Genomic DNA, 7,214 nt, shown 5'->3' with positions numbered 1-7,214 from the left:
CCTGCTTTCACGGTTGCAGCCCCTTTAAGCCTATTTACTCATCCTACCGAAGTTCATGAGAAGGATGCTGCTGAGTGCCAAGCAAGAGCGGGCTGTCAGGCCTTATCAGTGTTACTAGCAGAAAAGAACAGTCCTGCCTAGCCGGCACACCACGCCGCAGCGGTGACAGTCACCTCCCGCCAGCACAGCCCAAGCAGTCAAACGCTGCAGCTGGAAAAGCGTGAAATGAGAACTGACCCTCACCCCAAATACTGGCTGCGTGCCATCCCCAGGTGGGATGCTCTCACAGCCTGTTTCCTTCCCCTCTCTTCCAGTTTTGGGGCCACTGGAGCCTTATTATTGTGCACCCCATGTCCTCTCTCCCAGCTTACTAAAATTAATTTTCCCATTGAACCCTCCTCGATGTTTCACAGCCCACCAAAGTTACAGAAACCTCGTGCACGGCCACTCCAGCTCCCTAGCCAGTCCTGCCCACAGTACTGCCATGACACGGAGGAGGACTATGCAGAAATTTCGTGGGCAAGCACATTTCACAGTCAGAAGAGCCAGAACTGAGATTAAAAAAAAAAACAGTTCAGAAGCCATCTGTATTATTTAATGCACTGCACCTATCGTGTTGGGTTTTGGGGTCTTCTAATCAAGTCATCAGCTCTAACAAGATCAAGACTGAACATCCTTTACTCTCTTGATCCTATAGGGAAAATTATAGGGTCCACGTTAATTAAATCTGCCTAAACAGTAGTTAATTAAATTAACTCCACATTAATTTAATCTGCCTAAACAGTGGTTACAAATTCGCAGCTTTTTAACATCTAACAGACATGAGCGTTACAAGTGCATGTCCTGGCAGGTGCCTGGGGGACAAGCTCCAGTGGGAGCTCTACAGCCTGGCAAAGTCCAAAGCCAAATGAAATGCCAAGACTGTTGTTAGCTTTGTACAGCTCTCCACAGGTAGAGCATAAGCAGAGGGTTTCTTTTCTGATCTGGCTTTTTTCCCAATTATGTTTTTCCAAAAGAAATGTGTGTCACCGACTCCAAAACCCAAGCATCTCCACCAACCCCTTCGAACAGCAGTGAGAGCGTAAGCTTTGAAGATCTCCTTCCTCTTGAGAAGCAATATAACAAGGGCTGCAATTAGGTTCAGCTACTTTTAGCCCTCTAAAAGCTGGGTATCTAGTCTAAGCCAAACCTCCGGGCTCTGGGAGTGAGGCAGGCGCTGCCAGGAGAGGATCAGTCCTGCCTAAAATAGATGGAATGAATCACTTTGGGTTTTTCCATGGGGATCCAAGTTTACTCACACTAACTGTTCATGTAGCTTTTGGATGGCAAGCTACATGAAACAAATCCTGTTACTAATGCAGCAAGACTAGGAATAAGTTGCTCCTAGTCCTGCTGTATCTGTTTGGTCAACGAAATGGATGCAGAGATCGACTGACAGACAGATAAATGTATTACAGCAGACAGTATTTGCCCATGCTCAGCCAGCTGCCTGGCTAGAGAGCAACATTGATCCCGTAAATAATGACACCCTTAAAATAACTAACATTCCTCAAGCAGTAAGTACAGGCCTAGGAACATGATTTTTTCCAGCTGAATTCACTTCTTCTCGGGAAAGGCAGCTGTTTGCCACAGTAACTGAATGATGGCGACTTTCTTGCTCACGGGTTATGTCTTATTTATTTCTCTGGAATCAGTCAAATGGAGACTGGAAAGGTATCGTGTTTCTTTTCCCCCCCTTATTGAACATTCATTTTGGAACTTTAAATATCATTTAATCCAAAAATATTCAAGTTCTCCGAGCGGTCATTGACTGCACAAGGCTTTGTGCCTTTATAACCAAAATGATGCAAATCTGGATGATTGAAATAAGATCTTACATTATGCACTCAGCTAGAAAATACTTGTCGTACCTAATTGATACACCCACGACAGTTCCACCAAAGTTAAGGAAGACTTTGGGTGCCTAAATATAGATTTGGCACCTTCTTCCAAATCCCTCTTTCTGCAAATCTCAGCTTCCAGGATCCCCTGCTTCTCTTGGAAGCTGGTTCTGATGAAAATGTGATAAAGCTTTTCCTAACGTCCCCTTGGAGTCTCTTCTCTCGTTTCCTCACACCGTCACCCAAACATGCTTTCAGATACTCTTTCTTATATTACACTTCAGTAAAAGCCTCTGTAAACTGCAAAGGAATCCATAAATATTTGTATTGCAGGAAGAGAAGAGCGATTTTAAGAAGGCAGGTACCAGAGCTGTTGTGCTAAAACAGAAAACATACCTGGGACCTGCGTGTGATTCCCAGAGTGAAACAGCAGCCTGCTGCCTGCCTGGGCCTTAAAAAATGTCCATCTGACTTCCAAGAGGGGAATGATATGTCTCTTTTTTTCTTTCCTTCTTTTTTACAGGACTCAAAATTAGTATAGTTAAATAACACTAAGCAGAAGAAATTACCTTAGCAGGACAAACAAAAAATATCAAGCCTGTGAATAGTATTTAAAATGATTTCAATTGAAATACAGGGCAAAATGTTGCTGCCACCTACAATCCTGAGAGTCGAGATTTTTCTGATGACACTTTTGTAGCTGATGGTGTTCTCTGTTGTTAAGAGGTTCATGCTGACTTGCTATAAAAGCTATAAAAAGCTCAGGGACGGCCACCTCGTCCTGCCGAGCTGCAGCCCAGGCAGCAGCGTCAGTCTGTGCCGGGCATTTGAGCACCTGCAGATGAAGCCGGAGGGGCACCAGCCCCCGCAACAACAAACCTGCGAGGTCAGAGCCAGGTTTTTTGAGGTCTGCAGCAATTTTTTACATCCTGGAAGGAAAGGGGTACGGAGAGGAGGTGGAGGAGGGAGGAAACACGTCCAGTGGTCCCACTTCTGTAGTCGCAGGATGCACATTCGCCAAGTCCTGCTGGAAGGGCTCCACCGCAGCCGAAGCCCAGGGAGCATGAATCAGGCAGCGATGGCTGTCACGGAGGAAGGCACAAAAAGTGAGGGGGACCTAGAGCATCCAAAACACCCATTTGTGTTGGAGTTGAAAAACAAACCTTGTTGGAAAATAACCATCTCTTCATCCGTGTGTGAAACGGTCTCACACCCTTCCACTTCTAATAGATACCCAAGTGATACGCCTAAATTAAGAAAGGATTAATCAGTTTTAGAACACCACGTTCAAAACCAAGTAAGTTTGCACCAAGTGTACTGCTCTGCTCTAACAGCTAACACAAGTGACTGAATGCCACCTTGAGTTGCAAATGTTTTAATAAAGTAAAACTCAGAGGAGGCTCTGCAGATATCCACCAGCGTCCCTGAAACAAAACTCTGGCTCTCCTTCCTCATTAAATGTATTGCCAGATCAATTAGCTAATAACTACAGAGACGTTGTGAGACAGTCTCTATTTTCCCAGTACTAGGAGCAATTATTATTCACCAATTTATTTTCCAGTGTAACCTTTTCTTTATTTAAAACCCATCTAGAAAGATCACTGCTGGTGAGATATTAGTACCTCTGAAGGGGCTTGGAGCTGCTGTTTGCTTCCTTTAATCCATCATTTATACTCTGACAAGAACATGCGCCGTCCCCAGCAGAATGACCAATGCCTTCTTCCAAACTTAGCACGCAGGGACAGACCTCTGTGGCATCCAGATGTCTACAAACAACGCAGCCAAAATCAAGTTACTTTGGGCAGAAGCAGAGGTCAAAAATCCACACGGATGCAAACCCAGAGGAACGCCAGTGTTTCAGCTGAATTGCTGTGGAGTCACATTGGCCGAGGGTCCGTTCTCACCCCAGTGCTATGGCGAGGCTGCAGGACAACATCCAGCCCTGCTTCTGCACTGACAGCCGCAGTGTCCTGGTTCAGGATGATGGTTTTGCTGAAGACCCTGCTCTGTGCTCCCAGGATGTGACCCCGGAGCAAACAAGGATATGACTGACTGTAGGCTCAGTTGGCCACAGCCACCCTCGCCTACCTCTATGAACTGCAGATAGTCACTCCATCGAAGGCCTGGTGAACTGGGTTGCAGAATAGCAACGCAGATACAAATTCAGCATCCTTGGGGGCCACGGACTGTTTATGGGGAAAATTGTGCCATTTTGACTTTGCTAGTATGTGCAGAGAAACAGTACTAACTCTGGGCTATAAAAAAGAAACCTCTGGGGAGGCTTATGCCACCAGTTCCCTGGTGGACATTTCTGCAGATCATTGCAGGAGAGCAGAGAAAAGGGGCGGCAGTTCAGGGGTGAAGTCTTCCAGCCCAGATATCCCTCTCAAACCTGAGTGCATCCCCAGGAGACACACACCTCTGTGCAGTAGCATCTCGTGGCTCCCAGCAGACAACCTTCCAAAGACATGGAGGTGTCTCTAGTCCAACCTCCTGCTCAAAGCTGGGTCTGCTGCAAGGTTGGACCAGGTTGCTCAGGGAGCACCAAATGGTGCCAGTATTATTGGGTGAACTTTGAAGGGCCCATTCTGGTGCTGGAAGCAGTGTGGTCATGTTCATGTCGAGCTCTGAGCTCTCACTCGAAAGCCCAGGGAATGAGCTGGGAACAGTAAGTTGACCAAGTGAGCGCTTAGCGACTTGAGTGATGGCATGGTTTAAAAGGGTGACGATAACCAGGGTTAGCCACACCAGTAAATGCCCAGGAAAAGCGTAGTGCCTCGACAAAAACGGGCAGCGTGGACCTCGAAACCCCGGCCAGATTAAACACGTGTCACCCAAGTTCTTGAACAAGGACAGGAGAAACATCTTCATTAACGTCACGCCACCACCGCAAGGGCCATGCTGCACACAGCTGCCTGGCCAAGAAAACCCCAAGGAACGTGTCGGAAAAAGCGGAGGTGACATTTTGCAGCCTGTGCTGTGTACAGAGCCAGACAAGGTGATTTTCCGCCTGCAGAAACCTTGTAACACTGAGGCGTCCCGCAGTGTCACCAAGCACAGGATCTGGCCTGGTAGCTCTCCAGTCCACACAGTGAACGGCATATGAACCATGGCCATGCCACATCGCCAGGCATTACCACCAAGAAATTTAGGGTCAAATACAAGAGGTAATGAAAGTTTCATTGGAAAAATGGAAGTATTCTCGTTGCTTGCACATCACACGTTCGATTAAGTGTCAACACTACGCTACGGGGATGCCGTTGTCCGAGACTGATGGGTCACTGCCAGGAATGAGCTTCAGAAATCTGAATTTCATTTTGTCAGTGTGATGCTTTCAAATGAATGTAAAACTAAAGGCAGTCCTAAATGCCCACTTATAGTTCAGTAAGGATAAACCAGGCAGATTTTTAGTCTCTTGTATTAAAAACCTGTTTATTAGGGAGCCAGTAGTGGCCTAAAAACCTTGGCTGCCTTTCAGTCATTTTCACAGCTATGAGACAGACTTTAGATTTGTGACAATTGGGGGATTTGGACCTGGTATAAAAATAGTATGTCTGAACATCCATCCTTTCAATGCACTTTTTTTCCAAAATGTATCTAAATACATTGAAATCCCACAGTTGAATTGAGCAGGGAACAATTTTAGCCAGATCTTAACAGATATTATTTTATTGTTGCGAGAAAAGGTTGCTTTTAACTGCTAGCATTAAGGTATAGTTTAAAAAAGCTTCAACTGAAGAACTTAAAAAGCTCTTCAGCTTTATAGCGTTTTTCTTTTTTTTTTTTTTTAACTGCCATACAACCAGAAACAGAACAGAAAATTGAGAAGAGGGTCTTCAGAAGAGAACTGGGAGGTTTTATGAGCAACTTCTACAAAAAGTGACAACGAAATATTTCTATCTAATCAGAGCTGCCTGTTCAGGTCTGGGTATGAAATGGAAGTGCATCGTACGTGCTACCATCCAGCACCCAAAGCAGAGAGAAACGTTAAACAGTGCTCTTCGGTTAAACAAGATTTTGGTGTACTAGCAACATGCGGTGGGACTTGGACGCTTCACTGATCTGATCCAGTCCTCACTAAATTATACCTAGAAGTGAAGAAGAAAATGATAGTATCCTCCCTGAAAAAAAGATAGGTAAGGATTAGAGGAAGGCAAGACTGTCTTTTTTATAGTGAGGAATTAAGATTGTAAAAAAGTGTCACAGTTTGCTGTCTAGATTTACAGCAGGGATTTTCAATTTAATTTGTCATTGGCAAATACATTACACTGGGATTAAACTGTGCAGGTTATTAAACACTGATTACAAGGCGACACTGTACTGTGGAAAGCAAATCACTTACGAGTTACTAAAATTTAGACTTTGAAAATGTTTTAAGGGAATTAGTGTTTAGTTAATGATTTTGACCTGTTAAAGTTACCAGAAGGGGAAATGAATAATCTTCAATAGCTTTAGGTATAAAAAATTGCATCAAATAGTTCTTTAAGTTCATTTTTAAGCTGAAATACACCATATTTTTGCTACTGCACTGGGTAAAACAAAACTGCAAAGAAATTTTGGAGGATTCATGATGCTCAATAAAGAAAACTTGAAAAATCACTTTGAAAAAGAGAACTTAATTCCTTTTGCTCATTTTTTTTTTGGTGCAGCAATAACAAAGCCAAAATAATTACGTGATCTTTGGTTTAGCCACCTAAATTAAAAGTCCTTCCAGACTTAACTTTATCGGTTAAGGGAATGGGAAGGTTTTCCCTGGTTACAAGATGGATCTGGCTTTATGTTTAAAAGATATTAGTACTCATTAGTTTCTCACTAGTTGCAGTGTTCTGATTTTCTCCGCATCACTTTGGTTATAATCCTTTGCTTTAATACCTGGAGCACACATGCCCTGTACTGCCTGCTTAGTTATTTTCATCTCTTTTTACATCAAGTTCCTCTGAACAATAATTATGTCAGATCATAAAACTGGTCCTACAACGACAGTAATAAAAACCTGGTAGACAGTAACACTTGCATGGAACAAGGTGATATATTTTAACTAAACAATTTATTTTCATTTAGTCCAATTAATTTTCATTTAGTGCAATTAATTCAGCTTAATTATTTAACCTATTAACCAAAGATTAATGGCATTGCATCTGAAGCACTCCATTATTATATTTATATTGCTTTTTTTTTTTTGAAACAAGACTAGTATTTTATTACCTATCTTGCTCATTAATTTTTGTGCTGTTGTCGATCTTTCTTGAAATGTTTTTTTTCTCCAGTGTAAAGTTAATCCATAATTCAGTGCTAATGGTACATTAGCCGTGCATTACCTGCCATGCACAGTGC

Source organism: Dromaius novaehollandiae, chromosome 4, assembly GCF_036370855.1.
Source record: "Dromaius novaehollandiae isolate bDroNov1 chromosome 4, bDroNov1.hap1, whole genome shotgun sequence".
Lineage (NCBI taxonomy): Eukaryota > Metazoa > Chordata > Aves > Casuariiformes > Dromaiidae > Dromaius > Dromaius novaehollandiae.
This window is presented reverse-complemented; position numbering follows the sequence as displayed.